Below are 15,251 nucleotides of genomic sequence, written 5' to 3'. Positions count from 1 at the left end.
CTTCAATGATCAGTGTGCGGCAAATTATAAAAGAGAAGAAATAACTATTTTCTCATTAGTCTCCTAAGTGAAATTCTACTTACTTTTCATCATTTTTTTAGGAATGGCCCTTTTCTTTACCTACACGGAAGGAAAAGAACGTGGGTGTTTATTTTGAACCCTTACCACTTTCATTATACCCGTATCTATTACATCATTATGAAACAATCGACCATTCCGTGCTCCTGTTGAAGTTGTCAATGTAGTCGTTAATTTACTGAACTATGAAGAAGACGTGTAACAGTAGCGGTCCTGCGGTAGCTCCTTGCGGGACGTCTACGTGGGCGGTAGCATGAGCCAGACTCGACGAGCCGAGTCTAATATCCAAATATCCCGCAGCAGACCAGGGAGGGGCCACACTTGCCTTGCTAACTTCCACTTGCTGCTTATTGGTTAATTGGAATGCACTCTATGTCCGCCCATATACAGGCGAAACCAGAAAAACATCTGAAGAAGAAAATGAATTAATATCACGTGGTCCTTGAAGCTGCATCTTATCGATTTGCCTTGCTATGCTGTGATGGGTGTCTCCGTGCTATAAATGGGTTTTGGGAGGATCCCACACCGTGTTTCTGCGACGTAAATTAAGTTAATGTTTTATACTCACCTAGCATTTTAATGTGCGTCCCCTATGGAAAGGCGGAACTAGTTCTGTGTGCAGGCGAGGCATCGTAGACCATGAGGGAGGAGGTGAAACAGTGCATTTAATAATGGCTTCTCTGCTCTCCAATATGTGCCAGTCGCGCGTAAGGCAGATTTGAAGAGTGGAATGAATCAATTTACATAATAGCCAAATAAATTCCCTCGCCACCTATTCCCTTTCTTTTAATAGAATCCGATGTCAGAGAGACCACATGAGTTTAATTTAGTATCTAATGACAGCTCAAGCAAAGTACGCGTACGATCCTTGTTGCAGACGCATGCTCGATGGGAATCATATGGCAGTGTTACCCTTTAATAGAGCCCTCCCAGTTGTCTATGAGTATTGAACTTGTTGCAGTTCAGGAGGGAAAACCACAAATTAATTTATGGTCATTTTTAATACTGATTAGTCTTAAGTTCTCCCCGTGTGTAATGCTTTCTTAAGTAAGGGCTGCTACCACGGAGTGAGTGATGCTGCCATCGCCGGGTACTATATGGTTATCTTCCCTTTTAACACTTATGGATCCTGCACGGTAAAAATGTGTGATTTCCTAGAAGTTGCTTTACGTTGCACCGACACAGATAAGTCTTACGGTGACGATGGGAAATAAAAAGGCTAGGAGTGGGAAGGAAGCAGGTGTGGCCTTCATTAAGAAACAGAAACATTTTCCTGGTGTGGAATTGGAAAACCACGGAAAACAATATTCAGGGCCGCCGACATTGGATTCAAACCTACTATCTTCCGAATACTGTAAAAGTGTAAAAGTGTAAGTATGGAACATTGAAATCAGAAAAAAAAGTGTCAAAAAGTTGCTATAGAGGGTGCACACTGTGAAAAGTGTTAAGTGAATCAATAAACTTCAACAAGGTGAACTTATTTCTTTTTTAAAATAGGGGTATTAACTATCATGTATCTGAAATGAACCCTCCACCTCCGGTATTGTTGTGGGTTCGGAAAATTTCTGGAACACACATGGTAAACAGGAGGCACATAGAGTACCACAGAATATGTTTATATTTATTTTTTTCTATTACACGACCTTTTAAATTATTTCACTTTTCAGGAAGGATATTTAAGTTCTTTTTCTTCTTCTTCTTCTTCTTCTTCTTCTTCTTCTTACCATAATTGCTTTTGGCACAGAGGGCTCAAGGTTCGTTTCCAGGCCGGCCTGGTGATTTTAACTGTGTGTGGTTAACTTCAACACGCCAACTGACGTGCCAGTCCCTTTGGGGCCGACGCGCATACTTTCTCATGCATCAACATAAAGTGGACGAACGGATAAGGCTACCATAGTAATTTTATTTAGCAGTTTAGCGTCTTAACAAATTTTCATTATCTCGTTACAACTCTTCTTTTGAGATCTTTTCTTCCTTCTCCTACACAACATCGCCATAGAGCCACTCTCAAGCTATGCACTCCCACAGCCACGCAGCAATAACTAACCGCTATCACCCACTAACGAATAGTGATAAAGTCTAAGCTCGGAGTCCATGGTCAGACGAGTACAGGGAAGTGGAAAAGCGGCCTGGCGTAGGGACGGGAGTGTCGACAGGCGAACGGTGCCTGAGGCCACGATGCTTTAGGAAGTGGGCATAAATAAAAAGATGACCCTGAAAGGGGCACAGCAATTTGTGCCTTTTTTAATAAAGTAATTTGTAGTTGACCAATGGCCTACCCGCAATAGCGTTATAGAAAAAAGTAGTTTACTTAAAAAGTGACGGAGGAGGTATTGTGAAAATATTTGTTAAAATTTAGTATTATGAATTTTAATTAAATTGTAAATATTAAAAAGTCGATGCTTTTAGGTCGTCAGTAACTCTTCGGACAGCAGTGGCAAACAAGTCTGCTGTAGCTAGACGGGTTCGTGCCTAGGCAAGTTCGGTGAAGGGAAGTTGCAAGTTGCTTTACGTCGCATCGACACAGATAGGTCTTATGGCGACGATGGGAGAGGAAAGGGCTAGGAGTTGGAAGGAAGGAAGCGTCTATGGCCTTAATTAAGGTACAGCCCCAGCATTTGTTTGGTGTGAAAGTGGGAAACCACGGAAAACCATCTTCAGGCCTGCCGACACTGGGGTTCGAACCCATTATCTCCCAATACTGGATACTGGCCGCACATACGCCACTGCAGCTATCCCTCGGTGGGGGGAAGTTGCTGCGTAACCCATGCATGACTGCGTGTTGGCAGGGTTGAGGAGGGGAGATAGTCACCTGATAGAGAATAGCAGTGCTCCTCTTCTAAAATCACTACGTAAACGAATTGATGTTGCTGTTTTTGTTGCAACCTCATATAATATATTGGGATATCTGGATCGGTAGTACCGTGTAGCTTACCTAGTAATTGTGGAAATCATTGATTGATTGATTGATTGATTGATTGATTGATTGATTGATTGATTGATAAAGGACAAAATCTTTTCGATAATTAGCCCCGGTGGGAACGTTCGTTTTGATACGTATCTTAATGCGTTGTTTATCAAGCATTGTCCTACCAAGATTTGAACGCTGGGTTCAATGGTAAATGACTAGGAACAAAACAAAATGCACCTCACTAAACGGAGGGGGTTGTTGTTGTTGTTGTTGTTGTTGTTGTTGTTGTTGTTGTTGTTTGGGCCATCAGTCCAAAGATTGCTTTGTAGCAGCCTTCCATGCAACCCTATCCTGTGCTTAACTTTTAATTTCTACGTAACCACCACACCTTACATCTACTCCAAACTGTTTTTCATATTCGTTTGTTGTTTTAGTTACTTTACGTCGCACCGACACAGATACGTCTTATGGCGACGATGGGACAGGGAAGGGCTAGGAGTGGGAAGGAAGCGGCCGTGGCGTTAATTAAGGTACAGCCCCAGCATTTGCCTGGTGTGAAAATGGGAAACCACGGAAAACCATTTTCAGGGCTGCCGACAGTGGGGTTCGAACCTACTATCTCCCGAATACTGGATACTGGCCGCACTTAAGCGACTGCAGCTATCGAGCTCGGTCTGTCTCAAATAGGATGGCACTTCTGTTGTATCATATATCTTACACATTAAATAGAATAACCTCCCATGCTGGTTTCTCGTAAGGTTGACAGTAACTCTGTGAATATTATGTCATAAATTCCAGGTACCTTTTTCCTATTTAGGTCTCTCAAAGCTCTGTCGAATTCTGATCTCAAAATTGGGTCTCAAATTTCATTATCATCAGCAGCTTCTTCCTGTTCCAGAACCTGTCGTCTAATTCGTTCCCTTGACACATTTGTTTAATATGAACCTGTCGTATTTCCGCTTTGTTCTCTTTCCCCAGAAGTGGTTTTCCATCTGAGCTCTTAATGTTCATACACCTAGTTGTCCTTTCTCCAAATGTGTCCTTGTTTTCCTTGTTTTTCCTGTACGCAGCATCAACCATACAACCTTCAACATGCTTGCACTTCTCTTTCATCCATTCTTTCTTAGCTGGCCAGTACTTTCTATCTACTTCATTCTCAATCGCCTGTATTCTCTTCTGTCTCCCCATTTAGTTTTGGCATTGTTGTATTATCGGCGTTCATCAATCAGTTCTAATATCTTCCAAGTAATCCTCTGTTCCTTACTTGATCTTACCTTTCTTCCTAACTTTTCTTCAGGAGCCCTACTGATCTCATTCTTCACGACTGTCCACTGTTCACCTATTGTGTTTCCTTCAGTCTTTTCATTTAGTCGTTGTGCAACATGTTCCTTGAAACAATCCGTCACACTCTTTTCTTTCAAATTATGTAGGTTCCATCTTCTTGCATTCCTTCTTTTCTTCAATTTCTTCAACTTCTGATGGTACTTCATGACAACCGCGTTGTGGTCAGAGTACACATCTGCTCCCAGGAACGCCTTGCACACCAGCACCTGCCTTCCGAATATCTGCCTAATTATAATGAAGTCTATTTGATACTTTCCTGTGTCTCCAACGACTTGTCCACACGTACAGTCGTCATTTGTGTTGTTTGAACTAAGTATTAGAAAGGATTAAATTGATCAGTGCAGAATTCAACTAGTCGACTTCCTCTTTCATCCCTTTGTCCAGTCCGAATTCTCCGACGGTATTACCTTTTCTTCTTTGGCCTACCACTGTATTCCTGTCTCCCATTGCAACTAGATCCACGTCACCTTATACATATTGTAATAGATCTTCTATCTCTTCATATATGATTTCTAATTCGTTATCCTTTGTTGAACTAGTAAGCACATGGATCTGCATTATTGTGGTGGGCATTGGACAACAATAATTCGTTCACTATGCTGGTCGTAGTAGCTATCACGCTTACGTATATTCTTTCCCATTCTTAAACCTACTCCTGCATTTCCCATGTTTGATTTTGTGCTGATAATTCTGTAGTTTCCTGACCAAATATCCTGCTCTAAGGACGCATTACCCTATTAAAATCTAACTAGTGTTGACAAATATACTATGTCATACATATCATGAATGAAAATATTAAATTATAGCCGCAGGATAAATGGTCTGCTTATTCATCAGCCCGAAGGCTTGCTGGATTCTCAAATCCTAATTATCATTCATGGTCTAGAAGCATGTTGTTCCACGTCCCATTTATCTCATTTTACAGCAGAAGCGATTTCTTTTTTTGGGCAGTCATTTTAAGCCTTATTTATTAGCATAGGCTGACCTTGTGGTTTTATTAGATCCCTATGCAATTTAAGATGTATTTCATCAACACATTCCATTCCAAATATATGAAATTAATAGGCCACGGGGAGGTGATGATGATGGAATAGAACAAAATGGCCAACATATTGAAACCGTTCACGACATCGTCAGGAGCATGTCGTAATATCCTGTGAATATAAAATGCCGTTTACCGCACCATTTTATTATAAATAGTGTCATATTTAGCATGTTTTGCCTGATACGGGACACAAGTGGCTGTCTGCTGGCTACCGAGACTAGGGTCTCATCACGCGCACTTAGAGAAAACAGAGCTTGCGACAGCCAGTAATTGAAAAACGTTCTCCTTCTGTGGGAGAGAGAAAATAAGAGGTAAGCGGCACGTGATCCAAGATTCAGGTCAAAGGGAGGTGCTTACCGAGTTGTGTCAACCCGTGACACAGTAAATCTCCGTTAGTTTTCCCGCATACCCTTTGATGCCAACCTATAGCCTTCAGTTGTTATTATTAATAATTATAAAGGAGATTCTGAAATACGCGACGGATATTTACGAATAAGGACTCATCTGAATCAGGAAATTTTATGTTGATTTATGATATCAAGATGTGTCCTACATAATTAGAGTATCTTCAACTAAGTATTGTATAAGGGTGCAGCAAACTGCAAACAGATGTCAAGGGTCTGGCCGCGCGGTATAAGGCCAGGATTCCCCACGGCATGGCGTCTCTTACAGAAAAATATCTGATGATGCTTTGGAGATTGTGACTAAACCTACGAAGCGATCAGAATGAAATTTGATCAGTGGAAAGAAGGATATTTGATCTATCATTTGATACCTCAAACAACGTTGAGAAGCACTTATTAGTGGACTCAGTGATTGTCCATTTCTTGGTGTAGTCTCTGTTAAGTGGTATACGTAGTATTTATTCAGTGCAGTTTTAATGCAGTGTATTCTTCATACTGTGTGGTGCGGAGATATTTGTACACAGTGATCTATGAGGCACGGTATTAATTATCGACCTGCGTAAATTAATTATTCAAGTGCTATGGAGTGGTTAATTATTCACTCATTGTGAAGTTTAATGGCATATGTAAAACCACGCAACTCTAGTGAAGCAGGTATTATAAGCCTACATTGAACCGTGTGGCAAGTCGGCGACATTTATGTATGTACGGATGGACATGTACATGACGTAATTAGGGCATGGACAGAGAGAGAACGTGAAGTGCCGTAGGGATACGTATAACGTCACGACAACAGAGTAGGGAAATAATCTTGATGAAAGAAATAGCGGCTTATTTGTGATAATAATTATAAGACGGGCAGCGTCTGATAAATGCCTTAAAAACACAGTGAGTAACATGTTCTGCACATATTAAGTGCCGTGAATTAGGCAAATATAAGATCATTAACACGCAGAGTGTTATACTAGGTAAACTTTGTGTATCCAGAGACAGTGTAGGTGAACGTGTGATGCTTCAGTATCTAGCTAAGTGTTAATAATTGTATATGCTAATGAGAGGAATAGGTAACGAGCTACAGGAAAATATCGTTACTGGACTAGTACACTCGAGCCTATGAGTTGTTCTGGTCGCATGGAGTTATAGCACGTGACATATAAATACCATAGCTGTAATAAAGTAATTTCCTCATTGGCATATGTGAACGGGTGAGATCGTCAGATCCTGGAAGAATTTACAAGCTGTTTGCCTGTGTCCCATCCCAGCGCGTCAGGGAACTACCAGATCATCCGACGCCAGGTGAAGATTCGGACAGCATGAACGTGACCCGGAAGCAGACGAACCCAGGATCCTACTATACTGAAGACATCGTGATAGCAGCTTAAATTTCTATGGATGTACCTGCCTGAGGAAGACTGATCACAATGCTGAAGCGATAAGTGCACTTCAAAATTTTTCACCCGAAAGTCATATTATCCATTAACTGTAAATAGATAATTTATGAATGTAAATAAATTGTAGTACAAGTAGCTGTCACAAGCTGTTTCAAAGGGATTGTAATTTCTTAGTTTATTATTTTATAGGGAATTTTTCTTCTCTGGTTGGGAAACCATTAATTTTATTTGACCCTGGGGATACTAATGCATGACGTAGTTATAAGATCCTAGATTTCATTAAGTCTGAAGTATCGAAATGAAAAGGGTTAGTATTCATTAGATTGTTCTCAGCTACCAACGATTTACATGTTGTTATGAATCATCAGAATGTTCTTAAATTATCTCTTTATACTTCACACGTAATGTAGGAGATTCCCCCAAACCATAATTTTAAGGCTATTGATCAAGATGTTGGAAACACCACGACAACGGGGTGCGAACGGTATTTTAGATCGTGAGTGTTACAGTTAATTTGGATTCCCTGAAGGATAGATTATTCTATATAATTTGCATGTGTTTGATATATCGGGATGTGGGCAGTGGTCGAAATAGAAACAGAAACGTGAGTCTCGCAAGTGAATTTATGTTAAGTGAGAACTGTTATTCGGCACCGAGGATAATGGAAATAAGGCCGAATAAAAGCCAGATTATGATATTGAGGCCGATATAAGCCGGATGATTAAAGAAAGAGAGATATCCTTCCGTGAGAATGACAATAATAATCATAGCAGTATGCAAACTGACGTTGTATTCAGGGGATGACAATGAAAGTGCCCACCAGTTGGGAGAGCCATGAAGGATTTATGACCTCTTGTCTGAGAAAGGAGCGTCTGGTAGAGGTTTGTTTTACCGCTACTTGGAACATTTGCGGGCTGTTCTTTCTGACTGATCACGGTATAACATTCACATGCAAAATCATAGATTACCACTGTCGTGATGGAATCGATATTTCAAGAGATGAATGAATTCCTCCCAAGTTTTCTCTTTACTTAATTAAATTGCTGCAGGGATTTTCAGGACATGAGCCCCGACTGTCTGAGCAGCGTGGGTTCGGTCTCATTCGGCACTGACGACCACAGTGGGCTTCGCCCCCCCCCCCGAAAAAACAACCGTAGAATTCAGACTGTGCTTCGTCGTGTCCCAGCTGCCACGCCGTGCGGGTCAGCTGTGGGATTATAGACTGTTATTCTGTCCGGCTGAGGGCCGTTGGTAGAAGGTACGCGAGATGGTTCGAGTATTAAATGTCGAACGTATACTCGTGGGACTTTAACTTCGCGTGAAGGAAATAAGTTGTCTCAGAAGACTTGATCAATAGCAATACAAGGGATAGAATCGGTTTAGCTGAACAACATTTTTTCACTTGTGAATTTCGTCTTGCAGAGACTGTACATTAATTGCTGTCACATAGACCTTTTAAAAAAGCTGTGCTTTTATAATGAGCGTGATTAACTTAGTATATAAAGACTGCGCCTCAGTGAGAATTAACTTCATTTCATAAGAGGTTGTACCTCAAGGTTTAATTTCCTTTGTTAAGACTGTGTCTCAGTGGAAAATTAATTTATTTTGAAAGATTGTGTTTAACTTACTTCGTAAAGACTGTGCCTACATTTCGTTTCGAGATACTGTGTTAATTTACTTCGTAAAGACTGTGTCTCAGTGGAAAATTAATTTCATTTGAAAGACTGTGTGTAATTTACTTCGTAAAGACTGTGTCTCAGTGGAAAATTAATTTCTTTTGAAAGACTGTGTTTTATTTATTCCATAAAGACTGTGCTTACTTTTCTTCTCGAGAGACTGTGTAACTTACTTCGTGAAGATTGTGTCTTAGTGGAACTTAGTTTTCTTTTCACAAGACTGCGTGTTACAATTCATAAACTGTTCCTCTACGAAAACTTGGTTTCAAGTCACGAGACTCTACTGTGACCAATTAAAATTGTCTTCGTAGAAACCATGATGTATTTCGAAGTTTGCGTGTGCTAAATCATTGTATCCACTTCATCGTATTCATTGCGAACATTACGGAAGACTGTGTCCGAGGGACTTGATTTATTTCTTTTCTTTGAACGGTGATTAAGTGAAGTTGCACACGGTTGAACCTCTAAGACACAGAAGATCCCAGATTTTGTGTTGCCTATAATTCCAAGTTCGTCAGTGACTATTTCATTTACTGAACAGTGCTAACTTTCATCATTTTCACGGAACTGTGATTCTGAATGTATTTCCTCAAAGTATTTTGCGTCCAAACTATTGACACTGGAACTCGTGCATTTAACAAACAGTGTCGTGCCACAACCTTCAGTGCAGTGCTGACAAGAGTTCTATGCTGAGGGGAGGAGTTCAGCGAAGTAGGACGACACCGACGCTGAGGGACGATGACCGACGCCGACGCCGAGGGACGACGCTCCTCCCTACATCTTTCTTCACACTCAAACTCCAACTATTCGTCTGTAAATGTGATATGATGTACCTGTTTTTCTTGAATAAACTTCAAGTTCCACTCAGTAGGAATTTATTGCACTACCCTTCTCTCTACAACTCTTGAGCATGGACCGTACACGCCCTGGCGTCAGTCCATGTTATCTACTAAGCTAAAGTACGGGCGTTCCTGTTTCGATACGTACATCTAAAAAACTAAAGTTGTTACAGACGTGAAAATTGGTATTTGGATCTCCTTTAGAAATAAAGAAAAACGCGCTTTTTGGGGGGAAGTCATCTTGGGTGGGGGGAGTGAATAGGAGTTGAATTCCTTTTATGAGGACGCATTTCTCAGAAACTAAAGGTGTTAAAGTCGTGATAATTGGTATTTAGAAGATCCTTTACTACAAGAAACAAGTAAGTTTTGCCGGAAAATTCACTTAGGGGGTTGGGAGTGTGAAAGGAAGTGAGAAAGTGAATTATTTTAATGGGGATACTCATATCTCAAAACTGAAGGTAACAGGCGTGAACATTGGCATTGGAAATCTCCTTTAAACATAAAGAAACACGCCTTCTTTATTTTTTGGGGGGGGGGGAGTATATCAACTTAACGGTGGTGGGGTGAAAAAGTAGTTGAGACCAATTGATTTTACTTTTCATAATGTACTTATTCTGATCATAAACAGATCATTTTTAATCTTTCCTCTGTCCGTTTTCAAGAGGCATATTTTCCTTTTGAGAACTTAGAGTTAGATTACAGTAGATTCCCCTAGCATATTAAAAAAATTAAACACATTTGAAATAAACGATAGGAATGAAACTGTCCGTGCAATTGTTCACCTCTATAATAAGGTCAATAATGCACGGAAGTATATCATTCGTATCACCAGAAATGACCGCGCACTAGCCTATGCGCGACAATGTTGCTGGTCACATTGTTAGCAATGACAATAACAATGGCAGCAAATGTAATTTACAGTCAAGTAGCGGTCTTGCATCTTGCTGTGGGGTCCAGAACATCAATAATAATAATAATAATAATAATAATAATAATAATAATAATAATAATAATAATAATAATAATAATAATGTTCTGGTCCGTCGTCAAAATGTGCGGACCGCACCGGAACGGGTCCTGGCTGGGTAATGACTACGAATGCAGTCCGGCCGCGGGTTCAGTACCGCCAAGGCACCCAAGACGACACCACACCGGATCTTCTCAAGGATTTGATCCATATTAAAAATGCTTACAGGAAAATATGACAAGGATTTGGGGACTTGACTGACCGGGTGGAATACCCGGACCTAGCCCGGGAAGTACGAAATCGATTGCTGGAAATAAAGATTGAAACATGGGAGGAACGTTGCCGTAATCTCTCAGAAAATGAGTCAGATCACGAATTTGGGGGATTATATATAAAATGTTAAGCATTCAGTTATAAATTTCAGTACAATACCGTAGCGAAGCACGGGTATTTTGCCAGTCTTACATAAAAGAAATATATATTATCTTCCTGAGTCGTGACTTAAATGTCTCTTCAGTCCTTATCTGATTTGCACCTTTGCACTTAATACTCGTAACTTTATAGGAGAAGCGTCCGCCTTCTACCTAACAAATATTCACTAACAATTATTACATTCTGCACACTAAATGTTTTAAACGAACACGCGTAATGAAAGGCACATCGCGTAGAAGGAATCTAATTACTCACTATTCCTGTTTTAGTATCATGGTGGTTGAGGCGTCTAATAAAGCTATATTAAGCACACTTCCCAGTCACGTGAAAATCATATCACAGCATTAGCATACTAATTACTCTCTGCATATATTTAAGAATTAGTATACTGTCTCATATCGCTAGTTTATCCAGCATATTCCTAAGTACTTTCTAACAAAGTGGATTCCAAACAACGTTGTTTTCCTGCATGACAACACATTCAACGAATAATACAAGCACACAATACAATACATTAACAATAACAATTACCTGAAAAAGGAATACAAGGAACAACATACTTTATATACAAGAATACACGTGGGAGATACGATCCTTCCAGGGTTAATGACAATGATCATGGTCATCACTGTCACGTGAGGTCGAACCCATGCTCTAAAGACATACGGGGTGCATTTTCCTTAAATTCCCTACCTCGACTTAAGTCAATTTAATAAATAAAGAAAATGGGAGGAATTCCTTCATCTCGTGAAATATTGATTCAATAACGACGATATTATTCTACAATCCTGCATGTGAATGTTATATCGTGGTAAACAAAATTGAACATCTCGCCAATTTTCCAGGCGCTGCCCAGACAAGGAGTCCACTAGAGCCTGTCCCTCTATCAACAAAGGGGCCATTAATATGGCAAGGAGCTCACAGCTGTAGGCCACTCTCACTCTCATCCCCCGCACTCCACGCGGCAATTTCATATTTATAATTATCACAGAAATATTATAACTCGTCTTTGATAATCCAGTTTTTTTCAGCCTCAGTATCATTATTCACGGTGCGGCATTTCACCTCGTACTAACATATCATTATTCACGGTGCGGCATAAAACTTCGCACGAACATATAATCATTCGGAGACTCACATTTATATATTCGATCCAACCTTACGAATATTGACACGCGATATGAGCTGTAACCCTCACATCGGTATCTCAAACACATGCATATTTATTTAGAAGATTCTATCCGTCGGGTATTTAAATTACTCTTTTCATCTGATAGCCAATCTTAAAACTACAAATTGGGAGGTCAGCTAAATTACATGTCAAGCATTTTAAATATAACTTTGGAACCTTCTGCGGACTCATAGCAATCTGTGAGTTGGTGATAACTGAAAATAATCTAATGAATACTAACCCCCTTCATTACAATCAACTCTAGTTTCTTATATAAATACTTCATGCATTAACTTACCCAAGATCATAATAAAACATGGTTATCCAACTACTGAAGACAAGTTCCCTAAAAATATGATAATATTGAGAAAATTTCAAAATCCCTTAGAAACAGCTTAAGACAATTAACTATCCTATAACTTATTAACATGCACAAAACTATCTATTTACATTTATGGGACTGTGATATGAAATTCATGCATAGAATTTTGGGAATGTAATTATTGCTTCAGCTATGTGATCAGTTGTCATCGGGCAGGTACATCCGTAGTGCTTAGGCTGTCATAACGGCGGCTTCACTACTGGAGAATCCCGGGTTCTTCTGCTTCAGAGTCCCGTTCATGCTGTCTGGACCTTCAACTGCCGTTGGATGGTCTAGAAGTTCTCTGGTACGCTGGGAATAAACACAAGGCAAACAGATCGTAGACTCCTCCTGGACTTGACGATTTCGCTCGTTCATATAATTATGCAAATGGGTGAATTATCTTTTTACTGCTACGTTAATTTTATGCAACATATTACTTGGTGCGACTAGGATCACTCATAGGCTCAAGTGTACTAGCCAGGTAACGATATTAGTCCTGTAGCCCGTTACCTATTCCCTCTCATTTGCCTATCACAGTCACTGTCTCTGAATACACGAACGATTCTGATTAGTTTAACATTTCGTGTATTACTGATATTATGTTTGCCTGCTTCATGGCATTTACTATTTATAGGGCAGAACACTCACTGGTTTTATGGTATTTGGCAGACGCTGCCCGTTTTATCACTCTCACGCACATAAGCCGTAATTTCTGCGAGCATTTCACTAGATTACGTTGTTTGACTCGTGAGAGAGAGCTTCAGAATAACTGAATAAATTCATATCTCCGTCTACACGGGCAAGTAATTGAACATGTCTGTAATTGAAACCGTGTTTATAAATCACTGGGTAACAAAGTATATGCGAACAGCACAGATGATAAATACACTGCATCCGTAAGTCACTGCGTACCCGCACAAGATGTAGAATATATTGAGATTGAGTGAGTGAGTAAATAACATAAAAAAGATCTTTCTTATATAATGGAGCTGGCCTGGCCCTAGTGGAGGTGGCAGACCACGCCTAATCTCCAAAGCTCGGTCCGCTAATAGCTGCTTCTCAACGTCGGTTGAGGTATCAGATGAAATCTCAAATAATCTTCTTTTCAGTGATCTAATTTCATCCCGATCGCATCGTAGGATCACCCGCAATCTCTAAAGCGTCACTTGATAATTTTTAGTTTGAGGCGACATGCCGTAGAGAATCCTGGACTTCTGTCCCACGGTCGAGACCCAAACATCTGTTTGCAATTAACTGCACCCACATAAAGTGCGTCATTAGTGATACATTAATTATGTAAGAAATATCTTGATAACATAAATCAGTACAAAGTCTCCTGATTCGTATGACTCTTTACTCAAAAATATCTGCCATGTAGTTCTGAATTTTCCTTATTATTATTTTATTATTATTATTATTATTATTATTATTATTATTATTATTATTATTATTATTATTATTATCAATAACAACTAAAGACTGTAGAATGGCATCATTGGATTTGTAGGGAAAATCACAGAGAGTTACTGTTTCATGCCGCTATAAGTCCCTCCTTTTTACCTGAATCAACCCTCACGCGTAGCGTGGGTTCTTTCATCTCATTCGGCGAATTAAGAGCACTATTTCAAGTACCTGCATATACGAGCTCTCATTTCTCTCATCGCGCGCAACTAGACCCCAGCTCTCCCAACCTGCATAGGGCCACTCATGTCCCGAACGGGGCAAGACATGCTGATTATGACACCATTTATCATAGAATGTTGCGGGAAATGGTATATTTTTTTTGCTATGGGCTTTACGTCGCACCGACACAGATAGGTCTTATGGCGACGATGGGATAGGAAAGGCCTAGGAGTTGGAAGGAAGCGGCCGTGGCCTTAATTAAGGTACAGCCCCAGCATTTGCCTGGTGTGAAAATGGGAAACCACGGAAAACCATTTTCAGGGCTGCCGATAGTGGGATTCGAACCTACAATCTCCCGGATGCAAGCTCACAGCCGCGCGCCTCTACACGCACGGTCAACTCGCCCGGTGGAAATGGTATATTGAATTAACAGGATGTCATGGCGTGGTCATTACGATGTAGTGAATGGCTCTAATGTATAGATACCCATTTTAATAAATAATTGTAATACACAATTATTCTCAGTTTCTGACTTCATTGATACATGTTTCACTTCAGGAAAAATTTCCATACCTCATTGTCTTCTAATGAATAATACTAGTTAAGTAACTTATATTTTTTATATTATTTTAATCAATTTTAGGCTTATAGTGCTAATTACGTTTGGTTGTGATAAACTTATAATAGAATTAGACCTCGTCTTGGTGTGCACTCATATGTTAACTTCCTTAGAATCACTACCTGAAAAATGAGTATTTGTATTTCACTGAACTATTACCTTTTTCATATTTAACATGCTTTAATTATGAGTATGACGCTTTGTTTAGATTTGATTTGGAGCAACTGATTTAAAGTCAAAATCTAAAGAATCATTTGACACCATTCGGCTAAATTGGAATTCCTTATTTGACTTACAGTTCATTAAATTCCTGAACACAGACAATGGAATATACAGGTCCATATTTCTAATGTGTAGTTCTACAACTGCATGCGTTAAATTGACCTC

Source organism: Anabrus simplex, chromosome 2 (genome assembly GCF_040414725.1).
Source record: "Anabrus simplex isolate iqAnaSimp1 chromosome 2, ASM4041472v1, whole genome shotgun sequence".
In the NCBI taxonomy this organism is placed as follows: domain Eukaryota; kingdom Metazoa; phylum Arthropoda; class Insecta; order Orthoptera; family Tettigoniidae; genus Anabrus; species Anabrus simplex.
Note: the sequence above shows the minus strand (reverse complement) of the source record.